At 48.5% G+C, this 24,334-nt stretch overlaps 1 protein-coding gene across 1 annotated transcript in view; it reads right to left on the reverse strand.

Annotated features, from left to right (window-relative positions):
• Positions 1-24,334, reverse strand: part of DUSP22 (dual specificity phosphatase 22) — a 377,647-nt gene that overhangs the window by 154,144 nt on the left and 199,169 nt on the right. The window lies entirely within an intron of this gene.

The following is a 24,334-nucleotide window of genomic DNA, read 5'->3' on the forward strand; positions in this document are numbered from 1 at the left end:
TTCCCCTCTAGGGCTTCTCGTGAGGCATGTATGGCCTGAAGTATGGCCGCATTGTCTGGCGCGGCTGCAACCTCGACCTCCGTTCCCTGCGGTTGATGGACCACTTTAGTATATTTATACAGCTTGCCCTGCCTTCTGGGATTCGGGTCTTTGTCTTGTGTCATGTCCGTCTCTATTGCAAGGATGTTTGAGTATTCTTGGCAAGATTTGAGTTCCTAACCTCCCACTGAAGAGAGGGAGGGTCCGGAATGGGGAGGGAGAAACTCCTCTCAGCACCTATGATGGGTTCTTCTGGGCTGCGGGAAAGAGACACCACGTCTGTATATTCGTGACAGCTCACATATGGCAGACACCGGTAGCTTCTTCAGCGCGTAGAGGCCTTAATTAATGCATTTTCCGGCCCCTTATCTATTATATCGTCCTTCCCTAATGGGGGGAAAATCACCATTCATGTCTGCCTGCCTGGGAGGAAAAGCACAAAGCTCCAGTGCTGCTTCAGAAGTACAATCCTGCTCACTGTTCTGCTCAGTAGTCCTTAGTGTAGCTCTGACCACCTCCGTCAACAGTTCTAACTCTTAATACCAGCAGGCGTCGAGGCCAAATCCCTGTATAGCCCGTACACCCGGCTCACCCCCGGTCTTCCGGGCACTGTTCATCTCAGGCCGGTGCGATGTTGATGCCAGTTGTGGGGAGGGTCTCTTCAGTCCGGGTCACCAGGATGGCTATGTCTGCCGCTCGCACCCTCCCTCTCCGAGGTGTGCCTCTCTCCTCTCATACACATGACCCCCTCCTGGAGTAAAACTCCAGGCCTGGCGAGGGAGGTATGTCCGAGTTCTGGTGTTCTCAAGGTGGGGGGGCGGCTCTACTGGACACTGCGGGGGAGCTGGATAGATATCCCCAAATCTGCTATTGCTTTCAGCAGGAGGAGCACTACAGGTCCTTCGTACTCACTGCACTCCCTTCCAAACGTCTTTACCCCCGCTCACTGCGTCTCTGCCGCCCTATCATGGACCATGTGTGTGGCACCTCAGTGCTCCGATGCCTCGTACCAGCCTGCAATGGAGCGCCCTCCCCTGGCCTTTACCAATGCCGGTGCTCTCAGCCTCTACCCGGGTTTCGCAGCAGTCAGGACCGGTGGGTCCCTCGGTCCTACACCTCGCCACCTCCATCCGTCCCTCATCACCTTAGCCCTTTCCCTGATTTTTCTGATGGGCGATGGTGGTGGGTCTGTAAGCTCAAGTATAATATTCGGGGTTTTATTGGTTGTCCCGGGCAAGGTCTAAAACTGGAACAGGTGCATGGCTCTCGTCATGGGAGGGCACACCGCCAACGGGAGGCCCTTTATAAGATATGTCACTAACGGACCCCATCTATATTCAAAATTCTTGTAATCATTTCTAAAGGTGTCCGCCAGCCTCTCCATAATAAGTATTTTCCAAAGATGGGAGTGCCACTGGGTCAACACTGGTGCTGCTTTCTTCTTCCAGGCAACTGCATTTGCCTCTTTGGCCGCCCGAAGCATGCCCACATGATCGCCCTATCTGCCTTTGACTGGTGTTCCAGTCCAGGATCTCTGTGTCCCAGTAGCACTGCCTCTAATGTGGTTGGGATGGGGTATCGCAGCATATCTTTCATTTGTGCTAAGATCTCCTCCCAAAATGGTTTAATAGTTGGACAATCCCACCAGATGTGGCGGAAATCCCCTAACCCTCCAGCATAGGTTGGAGACCTGAGTGCAGATTTTGACTCACTGCACAAATGCAACTCTAGTGATCCATTCGATATTACAGAATGGGCTTTGAGGGACACGCTGTTATGCCAAAAGAAGGCCCGCTACTGCAAGGGATACACTATGCAAAGTTTTCATAACCTTTGCCTGTGTGCATATGAGTAATGAGATCACGGGGATGGGAAACATGCAAAAGGTCAATCACCTGGAAGTGGCATGAACTTCTTGCGTCTTCCTCTAGTTGCCCTGTAGACTACCTGTGTAACAGACATGCCCTCTCCCCTCAAACATAGAATATGTCAATGACTGAACACTCCTTGTGGAGGAGGGCTGGAGAGCGGTCCCCGGCCCAGTCTGATTGGATCCTGAGGGTGGTGTGCTACCACAGTATCGTTGGACATAAATATTTTTTCAAAATTTCCAACCTGCCACAAACAAAGGGTGGTGGGGCGGGTGGAGGGAACGTGGGAGCGGAAACGTGGGACGGGGGAACACGATGGGGAGTGTGGTGGGAGGAGTTAGTAATAATATATATATATATTTTTTAAACTTACCTGAAGCTGCCTGCCACCTCCCGCGTCACGTTGCGCCTCCTGTCCTCTTCCTGGTCCCAGCAGCCCCTGGGACAGACTCCCATCCAATCCCTGTGCTGCAAAGCAGTGCGGGGATTGGCCCGAGTGGCCTGGAAAGACGCTCCTCTCAGACTAGGGAGTCTGTGGGGTTTCTCCATCCCGGCTGTTCAATGCAGCCAGGCTGGACAAACCTAAGTGCACATGTGTGTTTGGGTGGGCTGAGACGGCCGGCCAACACATATATACGTACTTAGAGAGTGCACATAGCACTCCTCCTCCCCCTTCCATGCTTCGGCCCCGCCCCTCCCTACAGCGCTGGCTCAGAGCCGGAAAATGAAAAGAATAAAATGATGCTAGAACATTGTTTTATTTTTCATTTGTTGACTCGGAGGCAGGCAGTCGGGCGACGCTCCTCCACCATTGTGGAGGAGCCGCCGCTGGTAAAGTCTACAAAAACATTACCCCACTGGAGTTGACAATAGAAAATTCATACCCAATGGGACAATATTTTGGCAAATGATATACAAGGCATGATATTTATGTCAGATGATATTTCAGTATACAGTATTCTAGTAGAGGACTGTTGAGCTTGCACAGATGCAGATGCCCTCAGCATCTACACATTTGCATCTGGCACGTGACAGGACAGTTGTCTGAGGGCCTTCAGGATGGTGGGTACTGTCTAGGGTTACAACTTACCCATCTCTAGTTCTTTAATTTTGCCCCTGCCCCACTCCCATATTATAAAAGCCTACACGCTTGTCTTTAAAATGTATCACAGGAGGTGGTCATTCACAATTTATAGCCCTAAACACCATAGGCCCTCCCACCACAGTGGATGTGTCTAAAACAAGGAACATTGAGAAGCACACCAACCCAGATCATAGTGAAAGCACCAGGAGTGTGGCACTTGAATGGTGCCTAGGAAAGCCATCCATGCCAGTGAACATTGCACAAGTTTCACTGGCAGCCAGTGCCGAGATCTCCAAGTCGCTGATGAGTGATCATGATTGCGCAAATTGCAGGCAAATATGATGGCCAGGTTCTGAACTTAATGCACTTCCCCATCAAAGATTCAGGAAGCCCAAAGTAGCAAAGTTTCTGAAGATTAAGGGTCAGGTTGCAATATATACTTGTAAGCAAATTTAATTTACCAAGTCTGCAAATGTAGTTCTAACATCTTTGTGGCCCAAAGGACTATTAGAGCAAAGGGGGAGGTTTCCTCAGAGGTGGGCCACAACCAGGAGTCCAATTGCCTTTTTGGAGAGGTATCAATATCACTGGCATAGGCCAGCATCAGTATTGTGAGGAGTAACAAATTATCTTCCTCCTCTCCCTGATCATCTTTTTCATATGGGGCATTCTAATGTTACTGTATGGGGTCCGAGTCTGAACTGAAGAAGGCCTCAAGTCATTGAAGATACTGGCAAAGAGGCAAAGGCACAGATTGAGGCCTCCCCTAATATGGACTTTGCCTTATTCTCATAATAAGACATTAGATGAGCTCTGGCAGCAATCTGCTCCAGATCAAAGATCAGTGGCAGGATCAGATCCAGAGCGGGGCAGGCGCTGGACTGGCCAAAAGTGGTGTGGATTACAACAAAGGAGAGTATGCACAGGCCAGTGCCACAGGTGGCAGGATGAAGACCTAACAGTGTTTGTTGGTACCAGGAAGTCCCCACCAATGGAAGTCTGACTGGGGGACTCACCAAACCATGAGACCCAAAATTGCACCAGGGTGATCCAGGATCATCCAAAATAGCTTCAGCACTTTCTCTTTAAAGGCCTCTACTAGCTGCAAAGTCGATAATGGACCGGGAAATTTGGGACTCGTTGGCTCCAGCTGTGAGATGGGGTCAGAGTTGGACAACAGGTGATGGGTCGCATTTTGAGTGTTAACTGTGCGATCTCCGTTGGAACCCTCCAGCAATTCCTATGTTTGCCCTAGAATTTGTCCGCTGTATGGAGTATTAATATACTCAAAACATTCCACCACAGAAAAAGGAATATTACTTGAGAAGATTGTAATTTTTACCACTACTATGGCTGTTACTGTTGGGCAGTATTTGTATAGTACTATACATCCCTACTGAGGTCTCTAGGCATTGTCTTATTTGTCTATCTGAAACACAAATATTGAGGCCTATTCTGGGCCAACGCAACATATTCAGATTTATGATTCATATAAAAGCTTCCATTGTGCTCATCTTGGAGCCAGAGTGTCAGCCAGACTGATTTGGCAACTGAAAGAATTTGTCCACTTCGTTGCCCAAATTTAGGAAAAGGGGTTCAGTGCACGTAAATATATTTTTTTGATGAATATTTCTAACCACACGTTCTTCACCTTTCCCCAGACACCAGACTGAATCCAGAACATTTTCAGCAATTGCTTTAGAGTTATGGAATTAGTTGATGAAATCCTACTATACATAGGGACCAGCAGTCATTGAAAAGAGAAAGTGCCTAAAAAGTACTATACTTGAACTATTTTTTAGCTGTATGTATATATGTGCAAGGGCAAAAAACTGTCACACAAAGTGAAAGCATACAATGGCTGGAGTAGGCTGGTCTGCTTGTACTGGGGTGGGAGGGAGCATAATTTGAGTGTCATCTTAACAACCCAACGGCAAAAGAGTGCTGATTGGGAGCCCCTATGTGTGTATGTATTTTTGTATGTTATCTTTTGAAAAACATGAGGCTGGCAAGGAAGCAGAAACTGCCTTTAGCCAATGCGAAGGATAACAATAGTAGCACCTATGTGCCAATAAACATGGTGCCATTCATTACGCTTACGTCGTTTTCCACACTTGTGAACACAAATAAATTGGATGATTGTGAGAAGCATGATTCTGGAAGAGTTGTCAATAAAACATCTGGCCTCCCTTTAGAGCTTGAAGAATCTGAGTGCAAATTGCCACTTTATTGCTGCAGCAGAAGCTTGCAATGTTATAAATGAATAGCACCCAAGGCAGGCCCAAGAATCATATGGTATTTTCAAGGTCCAGCCACGTGACAGCCCTCAACTTAACCCCTTCCATGCTGCGCAGATTCCGCCGCTGTGCTGACGGAATCTTGCGCGGGCGTGGTCATGACGGAACGGTTCCGTCATGAGCACAGCTCAACCGTGGCTCATGACGGAACCGTTCCGTCATGAGCACCGAAGGGGTTAAAACAGCAAACTTAAGGGAAGGAATTAAATGAAATGAAATGAATTGTACTTGTATAGCGCACTTATACCCCGGACCGGGGTGTCCTGGCGCTGTACTCATACCGCTGTGGAACCCTTCCTGGCTTTTCCCTGTGAAATGTCCACTCCTGGGCACCCCCAAGATGAAGCCAGGCATCCCAGCGCTGTTGGGGCCGTTGTGGAGATTAAGCAAGCTATTGCCCAGAGTTGCAGAGTGGGACCCATGATTAGAATAGGCACCGAGGCGAGAATTATCAGGTCCGAGGAAATTGAGCCCAAGACCCGCCGAGGCGGGAATTGAACCCTGGTCCCGGGCCAGACCTCTGCATCAGGGTCTGCCGCTCTAACCATTGAGCCACACATTCTCAGGTGAATGAGTATTCACCTGATATAAACCGGCTAAATCTCAGTGTTGCTGCATGCCCAACAACTGATTGGGAGTAGAATGATACAGGGATTCAGGAAAAAGGGCCATTAAAAAGAAGTCTAGAAATATTGCCAGTTTTGCAAGACAAATTGGGCACAAGGAATAGTATAATGATATTACTCAAATAGATGTCCTATCACTTCAAGAGAGAAGACCCTTTTAACAGGGCCTTCGTACCTATTATACAAGCCTGCAAAGGCAATAGTTAGGGTATTGAATGCCAATGTCAATCAGTCAAAATACTTTATTTCGATCACACAGATCAACAAAGTAAAAATAATATAAAAACAGTATACATAATACAAAAATAGAATTTTTTTAAAAACAGCTGTTATCATCAAAGAAGATACAGTGTTAAAACAGAGCAATCCATAGTGTGAGCAGGGCACATTTACAATAAAAAAAAAGGTCCGAACATTAATTCCACTAATCACATCCCTACGTTACTTGCTCATGGCATGAGGGTGAAAGCCGCCCCACAGCTACCACGTTATTGACACTTAGAGCGGCTCATCCAGATTGCCGTAAGAACTGTTGCCACACCAAAGACAGAGCTGATATGTACAGGTGCTCAGAATTCGAAAAGCAACCTGGTGGCTTCTAGTACCTAAATTCTTGCAGAGTGGAACACTCCATTTTTTCCGAAATCTATTGTACGGAGGCAAAAAGAGCAATACGTGTACCAAAGATTCTTTTACCCCACCACATGCAGGGCATTGATCATCTCTCTCTCTGCAGACCAATTAGAGTTAAAAGATTAACTGGGAGGATGCCATATCTGAACTGCAGAAATAAATTATACGCCAAAGGGGGTTCAATTTCCTCAATGGATACTTCATAACGAATACTTGGTTTAAAATCAATAAACGACAAAGTAAGGCCAACTGTACTCCTGGTCGTAATATCCATGTCTGCTGTCTCCAAAATATAGATTTTGAATCTTTGGTCTAGACAGCTGGCACAATTGCTCAGGGGAAGACCAATAATGATCAAGGCTCAACCTCAGCAAGTCTTTTAATAGCATGGAACCAAGGAATTTGTGCTGCATCCGGGTGAGCCATAAGATCTCCAACACCTTCTCAATAAGATTCTAATTCAATGGTCGACCACAGACTATGCCAAAATAGTAACAGTCTGCATTCAATTTTGTGCAGAATCTTCCTCTGAGAAAGATCTAGGTATAGGGGTACAAGAGGCATGCTCATTGGGAAAGAGAACAGAGACCAAATGAAGCTATGCTCAGCCTTGGCAATGCTATTAGTGTTTAAAGAGCCCAATATTTCAGCACCGTACAACAAAGACCCAATAACTTTAACATTATAAATCTCCAGAACAGAAGTCACCCTCGTAGAGGAAGTTTTGCAGTGAAACTTCACCAGGTTTACAGACTATTGGATAAGCATCGAGTTGACCTTTTCAATCTGATGGGCCCAACTCATATTGGGTGTCATGCATATACCCAAGTTATCAGAGGTGGACACACAATCAATACATGTGTTTACCACCAGTATCTATCTGTATGCTACAACACAAGTCCCTCGGCCTGGAGAAAAACATACTATTTATTTTGGCGCCATTTAGCTCAAGGCCCTTCTCAGCACAGAGTAGGGAGAAATGGTCCAGTGCCAATGACCTTAGTGTAGAACAGTAGATTTGCCACAGATGAGAAGGTCCCCTTTGATAGCAAAGCTATCCATATTCAGAAATGGTCAGTTACATATTACGAAGGCTATACAGTTTAAAAAAAATATACCAGACCAGACTCCAATCAGAGACTGTCCATATCCTGGAAGAGTTGGCTTACATATTGATTAAAGACAGAAAACAGTGTAAGGTATTGATAAATAGCAGTCTGCCAGCATTATTTCATATCCAGAGAAGATAATGTAAGGTTCGTGTACGGATACTCGTGCAGGCTTTAATTTTAAAAGAGGTTGTTTGAAGAGGAATCTGGATGACTTTTTTCCAGGCTATGAGAGTGGGGCTATAACCCTGTATAGGGATGTATAGCTTTAGAAGACTTATGGATGCTATGGTATGAAAATACATAAACATTGCATACCAAGAGAAGACGGATATACCAAAAGTGGTGGACTCGGATTCTTATGGAATACTATGATATCTTTCAGAAAATGAGTGAGACAGTAGCTGAAGATTGTCATGCCCGTAGGGTATCTTTTGGGAACAACTATGAAGTAATCCATTTCTGGAGTGTTTCATCACGCCAAACGAAACGCCATTTAAGTTCAGCAAAATGAAGCCGTGAGTTTAGTGAAATTTGGGGTGGAATGGAGAGATTATGAATACAGATATCATTACAAGCGGGCAAGGTAACGATGAGATACCCTACACATTTCCACCTTCGACCTTCATCATGCCTCAGTGGGACTTTAATCTGTTACGAGTGACCCAGAAGCCCAAAGCACACCAACCTGGCATGGATGTGTACTTCTTTTTAGGGAAAATACCATCACACACACAGTACAAGACAGTCACTGGATTGGGAGCTTGCCTTTATCAATGTTGGGGGATCCTCAGTCCTTTTTTCTGCCTTTCTTTGATTAAGCAAACGGTGATTAATACCCTATTATTTACCATTGGTATAATGTAAAAGTGAGCACCCTAGATGCAAGTGAGGTCAATGAGCAGTCTTGAGGCAGGCAGTGAATCTGACTGAGGGCTTCTGCAGGCACAGGGAGGACTCCACAATGCATCAGACAGAATGATCAGGACTGGCGAAGTCTCAGCCTGTCTTAAGAGGCATGCATGTCTCTGAGCCTCCTCATCTGTGACAGGCTGCAGTGTCATACAGGTAGCCACATATGCTTAAGCCCTGCAGTGTCCCATGGCTATCTAACAATCATACTGGGCCTTCACCCTCTCCCATCTGGTCACATGGTCTCATGAGCTCATTGACCCCACTATACAAGGAGATGGGAGTGGGTCAGGTAGAAAAGCAAGATGCTTAAAGCTGAAGCCTGTCCAGCAAATAGAATATTGACTGCACATACTTCAGCTGTCAGTATCCTGCTTCATTGCTCGAGACGGGAAGGAGCTGTGAACCTGACTGGGGGTCCATGCACCAGCAGTTGAAAAGTTGAAACCGTGGAACAGTGCAGGGAGCTGAAGGAATGCAGAAAAAAGTCAAATGCGTGCGGATATGCGGGTGAGAGAGTGTGTGAGAGAGTGAGCATGTGTGTACATATAGTGAATGAGTGGCAGGGCACGAGTAAGAGTATGTGATGGTGGGTTTATGGAGAGTTTAACTGTGAGCGAGAACGAACAAATCAGTAGATGAGTGAGTGAGAATGAGAGAGTAAGACTGAGTAAGAGTAAGTGATTGTGAGTGACAGCGAGAATGAATAAGAATGAGTCTGAAAGAGTTTGAGAATGAGTGGATTTAAGTGTGAGTGAAGGTAAGTGAGCATGGGTTACAGAGTGTGCATGTGTGTTGCGTTTAAGTGTCAGCGTCTGGCCCTGGGATACTAAAAGTAAGTTTTGGCATATGAGAATCATGGCAAAATTCTGGTTTTGATGTACTGGACATAAATCATAAAGCGGACCCATGCATAATTCTTGGCTTATGGGACATGTGTGGCAAAATACTGCCATACTGGTGATAATTATTAGCATTATGGAGGACAACAATGGCATAGACGGCAGGGACAAGCAACCATAAAAAAAATGCTGGCCCTGATATAGACAAAAACAACAGTTGATGGACAGAATGCAGAACAATGTCATACATTCACCCCAGTACAGAGATCTGGGCTTAAATTAATCGATTTTGTTGCTCACCATGCCGATCTGGTTTGAACCCAGCCATATGCAAATCAGTCTTGACCCTGTGCCTCATGGGAACAGTCCAGCCCGAACGGTCAAGCCAGGTCCTCCCTGGACTGGAAACAAGCATCCTAGGACCGGTATCTGGGTTTCACCCCTCTTCAGCCAGGATAGCTTGATTCCAGTGGCATGGAGAGCATGGGACCCACGTCTGGGCATACCCTTCCCACTCGGGGTGACAAATGCAAAAACAACAGTTGATGGACAGAATGCAGAACAATGTCATACATTCAACCCAGTACACAGATCTGGGCTTAAATCCATCGTTTTTTTGCTCACCATGCCGTTCTGGTTTGAACCCAGCCATATGCAAACCAGTCTTGACCCTGTGCCTGATGGGAACAGTCCAGCCCGAACTGCTAAGCCAGGTCCTCCCTGGACTGGAAACGAGTACCCCTCGCCAGCCAGGATAGCTTGATTCCAGTAGCATGGAGAGCACAGGACCCACGTCTGGGCACGTCTTTGTCATATGGGTCACCCATGTTTTTGGGCATAAGGGGGCATCAGTGGCATATGGTTGAAAGCCATAAAACTACTGAAAATAGCACAGTAGAGATGGCAATAGAAATGGGGAAGTGGGGCACTCACTTCACATTTTGCAAAAAGTGGAGTTAACTAATGGGGAGCTTCATGCATCATTGGTTCGGTGCACAATGGCTTTTGAGCAAATGTATGTGAAAATGATGCTTTTACCGAACTAAACTGAATGACATTGGGCTCGCTCACTCTGATCTTGCACACACTGCTCTCTCTCTAGAATATTCTGGGAAAATATTACACCCCACCCCTTTCAAAGATAAGATCCCCAGTCAACACTGAAGCTAGGTAAGATATTTGGGAAGGGCTTAGCTACTAGATCTCTGTGCACCTGAACACCTGTTATATTGTTAAAGACTGCCTTGCTTGCTATAAATCCCTTTCCACAGTTCAGGGGCAGGGACTCTCTGGCATTTGAAATACACTGGCCAAAGAAATGATAGGGCTATATTTAGTCTCTCTCATCAGTAGAGATATACCCACGTTATTAGGTCGCTCTAAGGGCTTTCCTGGATATGTGTCAACTATTGCAGGAGCTAATTAATCATATTTCTAGTATCCAGATAATGCAGCTTTTTCTGTCATATGTGGCCAAAAATATTAATCTACAGAGTATTTTCTGGTACATGTCTTTAATATATCAACAATGTTGACAGACGTTAAGTAAAAGGTAATGCTGGTAGTTGATAGACAACGGTTGTCTAGTTCCACGAATTCTGTAAGTGAATGACAGTTCTCCTGGCACAGACTGAAAGTGTACGGAATAATCCTGCGTCCTCCTTCGAGAACTACTGTAGCCTCAAACATGTTGAACATTATTGTCAAGCATTATTCCCAGAAGCGTTCCTTTTCACTGAACAATGATACATTTTGGATCGTAGAAAAAGTCTGTTTTTTTATAACAAGGGACTGTCTCATCCTCAAATAAGAGCGCAACAATGCCCGACTCAAAGGTAAATTTTGCAAGCACAGAAATTCAAACTAAGTCTATGTATGATGTTAATCCCTCTAAATTTCTTCACAGAAACATCTATGCAAGGATCTGTTGTTTGCTGCCTTAAAAAAGGTCACCAATTGATTCGCTGATTCATGGATGCAAGACTCATCAATAAAGACATTTCTTCCACGCTAAACTGGACCACAATATGGACACAGATGTAATGTAAAGCAATGTGTCAAGATTACTAAATCTCCAGATATCCCATTGAAATGGGCTATACAACTGCACCCTGTGGAATCTCCTCCTCCCATCCACAGCTGTCTAATCTACAAACCTATTTCTGGAGTGGTAGCCTACAGGTCATCCCTGGAACCTATCTAATAAGAATCAGTGTCAAAAGGAAAGGATGTGTTACTGAGAGAAATATTTAACTTTCCAAAATAAACACCACTGAATTTTTTAAGCACAGACAAAAGACCTATCTGAAGCGGCGGACATTAAGCCTGTCCTTCTTGAGCTGTGGTTCAGCTTATAAAGCTGTTAGAGCTTACTGACTCTAAAATGTTTTGTAAAAGCTGATCACACTATTTGGGATTTACTTCAATTTGGTTAGTTCCATCTTCAGGTTCGAAGTCACACTTAACTGAAAATAGCTATTGGGAGCGAGGCAAGTATGATATGCCCAATTCTATTCTAGTGCTTTGGGGATAATTTGTGTTACAAAAAGATGCCATCTGGTAAAAGGTCCCTGGATTTAATGTTATTTTGTAAAAGAGGTCAATTGCTGCCTCTGCGATGGTATACCATTACCTGGAAAGTAGGTAATGCTGGATTATGCTAGTAATTTTTCATCCATATTAAATATGAAATCACATTCTCTTTTCTTTCCTCTTATATGAGAAGCTGAAAAATATGGTTAGTGCACCTTTTATTGGCTAATGTTTCCAGCTGACAAGTCACCCTCGCCTTATGTAAAAGCGTGAAGGATGTAAAATACAATATTGTACTGCAAACATCATTTGGGATTCATGACGAAAATGGAAACTAGTGAGCAACTTCACCACTGAGACGAATGTCTAATCTCGCTATCGCATGGGCAGGCGGCTAAACATAACAACCGTAAAAAACAAAAAAATTGAAACTGTTAAATCAAAACACAGATTGGAGGACTTGACCAGAGGTTTCTATGTCACTACATAGGGGAACACGATGAAATGTTTGGGATTGTCTATGAAGTTATAGAAAAGAAAAATCCGTTTTAGTGTTTTATCGTGAACACTCTTACTGATGTAGGACAAAAGTGCAAATCAAAATATGGATTTGCAGAGGACAGCTGTGAGATTGGTAAGCTAGAGACTCAACCAAAATGCTAAAGAGGCCCTGGGAGTCCTTACCTCCAAGAAAAACTACTGTCCTTCTTCCTTTTCAATTTTTCATCAAATCCTTTGTGACTAATTTATAAAGGAGAAAGGACTATACATTCATTATTCTTGTAACTAAAATGATTTTTGATTTATATGTTTTCACCCCAACATGTTTAAAATACTTTATTACACTTTTGTCATTAAACAACAATACACATGGTATAACTCTGAAAGAAGAAAGTTGCACCCCCACCCAAAACCTTTCATACATATACTTTTGACAGTTACATATTTCAACCCAACATTTCTTGAATGAATGTGCTTTACTTTGTCCACTCTACTAAAGTGGAAGATGAGGACACATCTAAGGATTGCTCAGTTTGCATCCTGGGCAATATAGTTATGGATACTTAGCCATATCACATGAAACAGTCCTTGGTCCCTCTAGCCCTCACTTTGTTAAATGCATTTCTTACACCTTGTCTCACCTCTTTCCAATCTTCATTCCTACCGTCAATGTCTTCAGTGTTATCCACCCCGAGAATGTCTTGCCGATGTCAATAGTACCTCTGAATATCTAACACCCCCCGCCCCACCCTCAGTCTGGCTCTCCATCCATCTATCTTCTCTCTCTGCCTATGTGCATCACGGAGGAGGAAGAGGGAGCACACCTACAAACTACGTGGCTTCCTAGGACTAATACTGATTGCACTTTGTGCCACTAACTTGAACAGCTCTCTGTTCCTGTGTGACAGCATAGGCCTGTTTGAGGTCCGTGTTCACCATTGCTGCTCACTCTTCACTCTATACCATAATGGTCCCTGGAGGGAGATGACAACTTGGGGAACCAGGCACCAACCTTGGAGTGGAAGTGAGCACAAGCAAAGTAACAGATGTTGCTTTGATAATCTAAAAATTAATAGGATGATTCTGTGCAGCAGTGAGCCGGGGCTACATTCAGTGCAATTATTGAATATAAAGCATGGTATAGCTGTTGATGAGAATTAATTCTCCCTTTATTGAAGGGAATTCTGAAATAGTTAGGGCATAGTACACACTTAAAATAAATGTGGGTATTAGTTGACCAATGCCAGAAATATTATCTTTAGTTTCCTTTCTCAAAGGCACCCAATAATTAAATGCTGTATTTCAGGATGGAAGTCTATATTACTTACAAATTAAAGAAGGAGCTTTCCTCATCAGAATAATCGGAATAGTCACAGCAGGTTTCGATTCCTAAATGTAAGGGTATCGGCAAATTGGAAAGTATGTGTTGGCCCTGTTTCTCTTTGCAGGATCACCCCCAAACTTGTATCCTTTAGCGTCCACTTTTTGCTGAATTCATTTTTACTCGACTTCATTAGTACTCCGTGCACTTTGCTACTTCCAACCAGCGCTAAAGTGCTTGCGATCTCTCCTTAAAACATGGGAGAATTGGCTTACACCTAATTGCATATTTAATCTACTTTTAAGTCCCTAGTAAAGTGGTGCTACCTGTGCCCAGATCCTGTAAATTAAAAGCTACTAGTGGGCCTGCAGCACTGACTGTGCCACCCACTTAAGTTGCTCCTGTAAACATGTCTCATATGTGCAGTCTTAAAACTGTCATTTCGACCTGGCAAAGTAACCCTTTTGCCAGGTGCAAAACTTCAATCCCCTTGGGTAGGCCCTGGGCAGCCAGAGGGCAGAGCAAAATGTATTTAAAAAGTGGAACATGTAATTTTAGTTTTTACATGCCCTGGTAGCGAAAACGATTTTTAATTCGTTTTCACTATTGCAAGGCCTCTCTCTCCCTTAGGTTAACATTGGAATTACCTTATTACATTTAATAAGCTGTAACTTTCAAAAGGGAGCAGATCATCAGTTCATGTTTGGTGTCTTTGGAATTGTAATAAAAAACACTAACTTATGGTGAAGCTTGATTTTAAATTACACATTTTAAAAGGTCACTTTTAGAAAGTGGACATTTTCCTGCCTTAGCCATTTAGTGCCTGTAGCCTTTCTCTGGTCACATGACTCGGTGTAATTGACAGTTGGGCTTTATGTATTCCCACTAGACAGCCACACACAATAGGGTATCCCTGGGTGGGCCATCACTGGCAGGACGAGAGGGAGGAGCTGGGCACAACCCCACTTACATTTGAATAAGCTATGTCCTGGTCTCCACACAAAGGTTTGCTTATCCCCTGTACTTAGCCTGGAGCCAGGGCAGGGAAGGCAATATGTCTGGGAACTTCCAAGGGAAACCTCTTGAAGCTTCTCCCCCACTTCTAAGGCACAACTGGGAATAAATACTGGACCCCAGACACTAACTCTTCAGTATTATTATTATTATTATTATTATTATTAAGGCTTGTAGAGTGCACGGCTACCTCCAACGGAAGTGTCCCTGTGCTAGCATCCTACCTAAGGGGAGAAGAAACCAGAAAAGACCATCGTCTCTAGGGCAGGCCGTAAAGCCATGTCTTCAGTGCTCTCCTGAACAGGATTTCCGCATCTATTTTTCTCAGGTGATTGGGCATAGAATTCCACAGAGTCGCAGCTTTTACAGAAAACGCACGGCCACCGGTCATTGCCTTCACCAAACGAGGAATGACCAAAAAATTACGACTATTAGGTCTAAGTGCCCTAGCTTGGTTATATTTCTGAAGTCTCCGCTTCAGATATTGAGGTCCGGTTGCTCTGATTGCTCTGTGTGCGAGTACCAGAGCTTTAAACTGCACTCTTCTCCTAACTGGGAGCCAATGTAGGCTGCATAAATGGGGGGTAATGTGATGTCGCAGTGGCATATTCCTGATCAGCCTAGCTGCCGCATTTTGTATAAGCTGTAGTCTCCTCATCAATAGTCTCCTCATCAAGTACTCAGGAAGACCAAAAAAAAGAGGCTATTGGCATAGTCAAGTTGTGAAGTGATTAGAGCATGCACTATTGACTTCCTGCAATCCATCGGCAGGAAGTGGAGAATTCTGCGCAAAGCCTTAAGTTTCCAAAAGCACCGAGAGGAGACATGAGCAATTTGTGCCTTGCCAGTGAGTTGGGCATCAAACTTGAAACCCAAATTCCTGGCAGAGGAAACTGGTAGCGGCGGCGGGTTTAACTCGGTTGGCCACCACAGCGTAGAGCAGGGTGGAGTCGGTTGGTTAAAAAATAAGACCTCCGTTTTATCAGTGTTCAATTTTAGGCAGCTGTCCGTTATCCATGATGAGATATTTAGGAGACACTGTCTAAAATTGACAAAGGCTGTCTCGTTGTGTTCTTTAAAAGAGAACACCAATTGTGTATCATCTGCATACGAGACAACCTTCATTCACCCCACATTTTTCAACAATTGCCGCAAGGGGAGTCAGGTAAACATTAAACAGGGTGGGGCTTAAAGTAGAGCCCTGAGGAACACCACATAACATGGGGCAAGAGCTGGAGACATGAGGATGAAGAAACACTCGTTGCGAACGACCCTCAAGAAATGAGCGAAACCATGCTAAAACAGTTCCTGTTACTCCTAAATAGTGAGGTTTATTCAGGAGGATCCTGTGGGAAACAGTGTCAAAGACTGCGGACAAATCCAGCAGCACCAACATTGCACAGCTTCCCTGGTCTAAGGTTTCCCGGATCGATTCGGCCACCTCAAGTAAGGCTGTCTCCGTACTGTAACCTGACCTAAATCCAGACTGAGAATCATGAAGATGGTTATTTGATTCTAGGAAGTCCGAGAATTGTCTCTGGACCTCTTTTTCTAGAATTTTGGCCAGGGCCGGGAGAAGAGAAATAGGCCTAACATTGTTTAGCTCTGCTGGATCCGCATCCTCTTTGAGGATAGGCTGAACATAGGCCTTTTTCCAGCTAGTTGGAAAAACCCCGGTCTCCAGTGAGGAGTTCCAAATGGGATTCAAAATGCCATTAAGCCGGGGGCGTGGCTTAGCGAGCCAGCATGGCGGACGTCTTTTAAATAGGCTCCATCCAGCCCTACATTAATCATGCATTTATCCTGCTCCTCTGTCCCTAATATCCCTCGCCCGCGGTGCCTGGAGGTGGAGGGACGCGGCAACATTCGCAGAGGGTGAGCTGGGGATCGTAGCGGCATTTTCCAGCGGCGGCGGGGCCTTATTGATACTGAGGCCTGTGAGCTGTGCTGAAGCCGCGGCCTCGAGTGCAACTCGGCTGGCGCACTCTGGAGCGGCTGCTGAAGGGGTGGCCCCCGCTGGTGTCGTGAGGTGAGGCACCCGGCTGGTGAAGAGCTCCTGCGAGGCGGGCCCCCCCCCCAGAGATCGGCGGTCGATCGGACCGCGGGGCGGGGAATTCGGGCCCAGAGAGGCGTTCCCTGTAGCGGCGCTATCCTGATTGCCTCGGAGGTGGAGTTCATGAGACCCCGGTCTGGCTTGGCGTTGTTGGCGGCCGGCGGTGGACCGCCCTGCGGAGGGCCTTGCCAACTTGGACAACATTGAGCCGGGGCCAGGTGCGTGGCTCCCAGGTTGCGGAGGCAGACGCACCCATCGTGGCCTGTGGGGGGGCCTCTGTTCCTCTGCTTTGGGCCTCCGGTGGCTTCTGGTCTTCGCGGAAGAGCGATCCCCAGTGTCGGCAGCCAATTCGGGCTGCGGGGAGGATCCGGGCGATGTGGGGTGAGTGGTGGCATCCCCCGCTGGGCCCGAGCGAAGTCGGTAGTGCCTGAGCACCTGGGCCCCCCCCCTTGTCTCCTCCAGCTCTGTGTGGGGTTCGGCGGTACCATCGGACCGCGTGGGGGTACGGGACGGCGACCGTGATCTGTGGAGACTTCCGGGTCTATCGGACGGCTCAGGGGTATATCCTGCCCATCTCTGGGGCCCTGTGGGGGTGCCATTGAGGTTCCAGGCCTGGGAAATACTGTGATATTAGGCCTGGGGGGGCCTGGTGCGACGCCTGGGCGGAACTCGCATTGCATGCCGGGTCTGTGGCGCGGTGTTGACTGTTGCCTGCTGGGCTGCATGGAGCGGAGCCACCTGGCGCACAGGGTCTAGTGACACGCAGCGGGGGTGCTTAGACAGCCGCTTCGGCAGTGGGATCGCGCTGCGCGGACCGATGCTAGCCGGTGGGGTCGCCCCGGTGTCACCTACGATACCCCACCAGAGGAGATAGAGCCTGTCTGTTGGGAGTAGGCTCACGGAAATACACCTGGTTCATCATGACGAGGGACAAACATGGTGGTGGGCCCTCCAAGCAAAGTACGCTGGGCAAGTTTGCTGGTCCTGGGGGCCCGGCGGTGGCGGCCGGTGGATCCCAGGGCTCTGTTCCAGACAATGCTGCCCTCATGGCGGCAATCACCCAATCTCGAGACGCCCTTGACGCCAAGATAGGGGCGTTGGGATCAGATGTTATGTTGCTGCGCTAAGTCCTGTGAAATGCGGTGGCATGCATCACTGAGACGGAGACGCGTACGTGGAGGATGTGGTGGCGACCCTGCAACAGCGAGTTACATCTCTAGAGACTGCTCAACGCGGCTTTGAGTCTAGGGTGGAAGATGCGGAGGGTAGGGCACGTCGCAACAACCTCCGCTTCGTTGGTTTTCCCGAAGGATGTGAGTCTGGCAATATGGAGAGGTTCATCGCCCAGTGGCTGGAGGGATGGCTTCCCCCTTACTCCCTTTCCAAATGCTTTGCGGTGGAACGGGCACATAGAGCCCTGATGCAGAAGCCTCCCCCGGGGGCTCGGCCGCGGCCAGTGATCGCAAAACAGCTCAATTATCACGATCGGGATGTGATTCTGAAACTGGCCAGGGCCCAAGAACCTTTGCAATATAATAATGCTCGCATTCGGATATTCCCAGACTATACTAAACAGACCCAGCAACAGCGGCAGTCGTTCCTCGCGGCTAATGCCCGCCTGCGAGAACTTAAACTTCCATATGCGCTGCTCTACCCGGCCCGGCTGAGGGTGGTTTATCGCTCCCGCACGTACTTCCGGCAGTTGGGTCCTCATTATTGCAGGGTTGTGGAGGAGGTGAGGGAGGCTGGCCGCTTGCCCAGAGATTGGAGACATGCTGAGGTGGTGGTTTTTCACAAGCCTGGCAGGCCCCCGGAACATCATGCATCTTACCGTCCCATCTCTCTTCTCAACGTCGAGGCTAAGGTTCTGGCCAAGGCGCTTGCTAACCGTCTTCGTCCCCACATCTCGACTATTGTCCATCCGGACCAGGCGGGGTTCATGCCTCAGCGGGCGACCCGTCACAATATTTGCAGAGCTCATGCGATGATAGCTGCAGCTGAGAGCTTGGGGGTGCGAGCGGCCCTATTGCTTGCGGATATGGATCGAGCTTTCGATTCATTGAGCTGGGAATATCTATTCGCCCTCCTACGACGGTTGAATTTAGGGCCTCGTTTTCTCTCCTACTTAACGCTACTGTATACGGACATAACAGCGTCGGTACGTGTGGCGGGTTCAGTTTCCTCGGTCTTTTCCATTGGTCGGGGCACCAGGCAGGGGTGCCCCCTGTCACCATATCTGTTTGCCCTGGCAATGGAGCCCCTAGCTGCATGGGTTCGTATTGATGCTCAGGTGTCAAGGTTTGAATGGGCAAACGGACTGTCAGATTGCATCGCCATCTACGCGGACGATGTCCTATTCTTTCTTACTCAACTGGATAGGACTGGCCCGCGGTTACTGCGCATTATGCAGGTGTTTGGGGAGACTACAGGTTTATATATGAATGAGCGTAAATCTACGTTGTGGGTCCTGGGTGGGGGGGCCGACCCGGATGCATGGGCTTCCGCGGTGCAGGTGGCGCGTGGGGGCTGAAGTACTTGGGTGTGTTTCTTTCAGACGTGAGGTTGGTCTCCTGGGAGAGGAACCTGGTGCCGGTGTGGAACAGGGTGCGTGAGGATCTCCGGGTTTGGTCCCACATGCCCCTATCCATATATGGCCGGTCGGCCATATTCAAGATGGTCTCTCTTCCTCGCTTGCTGTATCAGCTGCAAAACCATCCATATTCCGTCCCCCCGAGTTGGTTCCGTCAGGTCAATGCGGCCCCGAGTCGATTCCTCTGGGGTGGTGGTGTTGTTAGGGTGGCTCTCCGCACCTGCTTTAAATCCACGTACTGTGGGGGACTTGCGACTTCGGACATTCTCTCGTATTATTTGGCCTCACATTTGTTGGTTCTTAACGAATGGTGGTATGGAGACAGGTCGGATCCGGCGTATGCCTTGGAGCGCCGTTTGATGGGAGACCACTCCCTACACACGCTTCTTTATTCTGCGCCCCTGCGGCGTTCCTTGCCGAATGTGACGCAGTTAGTGTTTCATGTCTGGAGACAGGCGTTGCGGAGGATGGGCTGGTGGAATCGCCTGACGTGTGAGACGCCGCTTTGGCAGAATGGGCGCCTGCCGCAGTTGGCGGCTCTGCCGGGCTTCCATGACTGGGATGTGATTGGGATCTCTACCCTGGGCGATGTCATGAGAGGACTTATCCTGAAGTCGTTTCAGGACTTGCAAAAGGAATTTCACATGCCGCGTACACAATTTTTTAAATACTTGCAGTTCCGACATGCTCTTTCTCCTAGTTTGGTGGGTCTGGAGGAGTTGGCGGACTTCAATCCGGTGAAGGCGAAACTTTTCATGGGGGACCTGCGTGACCATAAGATATCGAGGATTTATCAGTCCCTAGTAACGCACTGCTCCCCATCATTGCAGCGTCTTCGGGCGGCATGGGAGGAGGATGTGCGCACACTTTAGGAGGAGGATTGGGTGGAGGCTTTGACCTCCCCACGTGGAGTGGCTATTGGTGTGAGCCTTCACTAATTCAGTTTAAATACCTGCATAGAGTGTATTTTACTAGGGTCAGACTGTATAGGGCGGGTCTGGTGGCGTCCCCGAATTGCCTTCGCTGCGTACACGATGAGGGGACTTTACTGCATACCATATGGGAATGTACCGCGTTGTCTAGGTTTTGGCGGGGTGTTCTGGCGTGCCTCTCGGAGGGCCTGGGCTGGGATCTCCCCCGGTCTCCTAAATTAGTACTACTGCATGTCATGGATGATATAGGGGGCAATGCTTACAAGCGCCATTTGATGCTCCTGGGTTTCACCATTGCCAAACGTGACATTGCAAGGGCTTGGAAGGCGATGGCCGCACCCTCCATTTCAGTGTGGAAGGCAGGATTGGATTTCTGTATGGCCTACAAGCCCCCATTTTTATAGCACGAGGTTGCCCGCGCAAACATTATAAAATCTGGAAGCACTAGGCAGACTACAGGGGATTGGATTTAGAACCCATTCCAGAATAAGACTTGAAAGGCTTGCGGTATCTTCCTCTCTTGTCTGGGGGGGGCATGTAACACACGCGCGTTGGGTGGCATGGTGTCGATTGGACATGTTTCATGGCGAGAGCACAGCTGCAGATCCGATCATACCTGCAGATGTTGCTGGGCTGGTTGTGCGATGGGGTGCGGGGTGGTGGGTGGGGTTCGGGGGGGGGGATTTGTTCAATTGGGCTTTATTTCATATGCATGGCCCTTCTGTATTCTTCCTTTATTAACTGGGAAAACGGTCAAAGTCAGGATTTGGTTCATGGATGCTACGGATGCCTCTGGGGTACAGAGCTCCGCTGATTGTATATTTGACTAATAAAATTTGTTTACAAAAAAAAAAATGCCATTAAGCCAAGGGGCTAAAAGCTTAAGAAATCTGGCTGGACAGGGGTCCAGTGGGGAGCCGGATTTTATTTTCATTAGTTCCCCCCGTGACACCTCCATCTCAAACGGGCAAAAAGCCGACCATTTATCTGACGTGGAATAATTTGCAATATCAGATGATCCTGTTACAGGAAAAGAGGAATAAATAGTTAAAATTGTATTCTGGAAGAAAGTAGCTAATTCTTCACAGAGAGCCAAAGATGGGAGGATAGTGCTCTTCAAGGCTTGAGGTTTCATAAAGCCTTGGACTATCTTAAAGATTTCTTATGGGGAATTGTCCGAGTCCTTAATCTGCTTTGCAACGTAGTCCCTAATGAGCTTACGCTTCAAACTATGAAATTTCCTCCGTGCTGCCTTATATTCACATTTGGCTGAAAGTTCATAGTTTTTTCTCCAGACACGCTCCAGCCTCTTACAAAGGCTTTTCTCCATACGAAGCTCCATGGTAAACCAGGGAGCCGAGGGTTTGCTCCTGGACAATTTAACAGTCTTAATGGAAGCTATTTTATCAAGGGCTGAGTTGACCCATGCGTTAAAGAGAGAAGCATCGGGGAGGAGCCTAGCGCGCAACCAAGATGGCCGCGTAGGTGCGAGGCTCCCGAGGACCTCCGCAACCTCCTACGTTTATCCTGTCTTCATCCTGCATCGGTTGAGGGGACTGTGTCGGTGAGCCTGAGCCGAGGTGGTACCCGTTTCCCGTTTTCGAATCGGACCTCGGGTGCCGGAGTGAGCACCGATTGAAGTTTGCGGCCTACTTCTCTCCTGACCCCGGATTCGCGTTTGGGGGCGACCCAGTGGCAAAGTGAACAACAACGGCGGGCTGGGCCTGGCGAGTCGCGTACCCCACACTTTCACTTTCCCTTTCGCGCCCCCTTGCTGTTTTCGCAAGTGGGATCGCGGCGCTCTTTGTGTTGGGGTGGCCTCGCTGGGAGACCCTGCCTGCCTGCCTGCTGTGGCCCCCGGAGCTCGTGGCCTTGATTGCTTGCTCTCCACTGCGTGGCTGGTGCGGGTGTGAGACCCGCGACGATGGCCACGAAACAGGATGGGGATCGGTTGAAGGCCAAGTCGACCCGGCGTGGCGCCGCACATCAGGCCAACATCATGGACCGCTACACCCTCCCGAAGGGGTCTCCCGGCGGACCGCACAAGTCCTCTGAGTGCCCCCCGGATGCCCCGGATTTGCCCACGGATCTGACTCTGCAAGACGTCATGGGCGCCATTGCTGAGATGAAGGCCTCGGTGGGCCAGCAGTTCGACACTTTAGCGCACAAAATCGACGCGGTCCTCGTTGATGTCAACCTTGTGAGAGCTGATCTCTCTAAGACTAACGACCGGGTCGATTCTTTGGCCCACACCGCGTCGGGCCTCACGACTGAGGTGGCGGCCCTTCAAACGGAGGTGCACCGGCTCCGTCAGGCGAGTGCGCTCATGGATCGGCGCCTGGAGGACTCCGAGAGCCGGGCCCGGAGGAATAATATCCGCATCATCGGAGTACCCGAGGGACGGGAGGAGTCGGCGGCGGATCTCTTTGTGGAGGACCTGATCACTACCCATCTCCAGCCTCGGGGACTGAGTAAATTCTTTGCCGTGGAGAGGGCCCACAGAGTTCCCGGGGGAAGACCGAAGGTCGGAGCCCCTCCGCGGCCTCTTATTGCCCGTATTTTTAACTTTCGGGACAGGGATGCGATTTTGCAAGCATCCAGACTGCAAGGGCCGATTAAGCTGGAGAACATGGAGGTGAACTTTTATCCTGACTTCACCCAAGCGGTCCAGAAGCAGAGACTGAGCTTCCTGGGCGTCAAGCGGCGGCTCCGGGGCATGAACTTAAAATACGCCATGCTCTTTCCGGCCATGCTGCGGGTGGAGGTGGATGGTCGAACTCACTTTTTTGACCGTCCTGAAACGGCCGGGGACTGGCTGGACACTTTGTCTGGGGGTCATGATCGGGATGGCGGGGGGGGGGGGGGGGGCTGCGGGAGGAGACGGCCCACTGGACCGGGTCTGAGGTGCTGATGCTGGGACTCACTCCGGACGACGATGCTGCCACTTTCGGCCAAGCTTAGGGTCTTTCGTTTGTTGTACTCGTCTTCCCTCCTTTGGAGGCGGTGCGGGGTCTTGAGGGGGTACTCTTTCCTCCTCTAGGGGGTCTAACTAGTTCCAATTATATAGGGGCGACAGGCACACTGCAAGTTGGGGGGGCTGTCTGGGCTCATGCAGGGGTGCAGGGAGGGGGGAGTTTTGTTGGGGCGGGGTATTGTTCATTTGTACCACAAGGCAAAAGTATTGTTGTGCTATTCCTAAAGTGCTCTCGGGGGGACGATTGATCGCTTTCGGCTATGATGGGGGGTAATGGACTGGGGGACAGGATAAAACGGGGTGTGGTCCTGCAGTTCCAGAAACGAATTTCACCTGACATAGTTTTTCTGCAGGAGACACACCTCATTGGCAACTCCTTTCGTGCTATGAATCGACGGGGCTACCGCCTTCTGGCCCATTCGGGCTTCACGTCTGGTTCAAGGGGTGTGGGCATCATGGCCAAGACCTCGCTCCCGTTGGAAGTTGATGAGGTGCTCCATGATGACAGGGGACGTTACACGGTTCTGGTGGGTAGAATGGAGGGCAGAGTGATTGTTTTTGTTTCTGTTTATGTCCCGCCAGGGTTGCAGACGACCACCTTTGCGGATCTGGGGCGCCTCCTCCTTGGCCTTCCGGAGGGGATTCTAGTGGTTGGGGGGGATTTTAACGCTGTGGTTTCCGGAACTGAGGACCGTCACCCCCCTAGGGATCTCCCCCGTGCTCAAGCGTGGTTGTCTGGCCTCTTGGATACCTTGGGGCTGGTGGATTGTTGGCGTTTGAAACATCCTACGCAGATACAGTACACCTTTCATTCCGGGGCCCATGGCAGTCTCTCAAGGCTAGATTATGTCCTGGTGCCGGCGGCGCATGCGGGGAGGATCGGGGAGGTGCGCCATTTGGCGCGGGGTATTTCAGACCACTCCCCGCTCTTGTTGCACTTCGACATTCTCCCGAGGGGAGAGGGTAGGGTGGTCCCGATTAATCCCTGGTACCTGCGTGACCCC

Source organism: Triturus cristatus, chromosome 5_2 (assembly GCF_964204655.1).
Source record: "Triturus cristatus chromosome 5_2, aTriCri1.1, whole genome shotgun sequence".
Taxonomy (NCBI): Eukaryota; Metazoa; Chordata; class Amphibia; order Caudata; family Salamandridae; genus Triturus; species Triturus cristatus.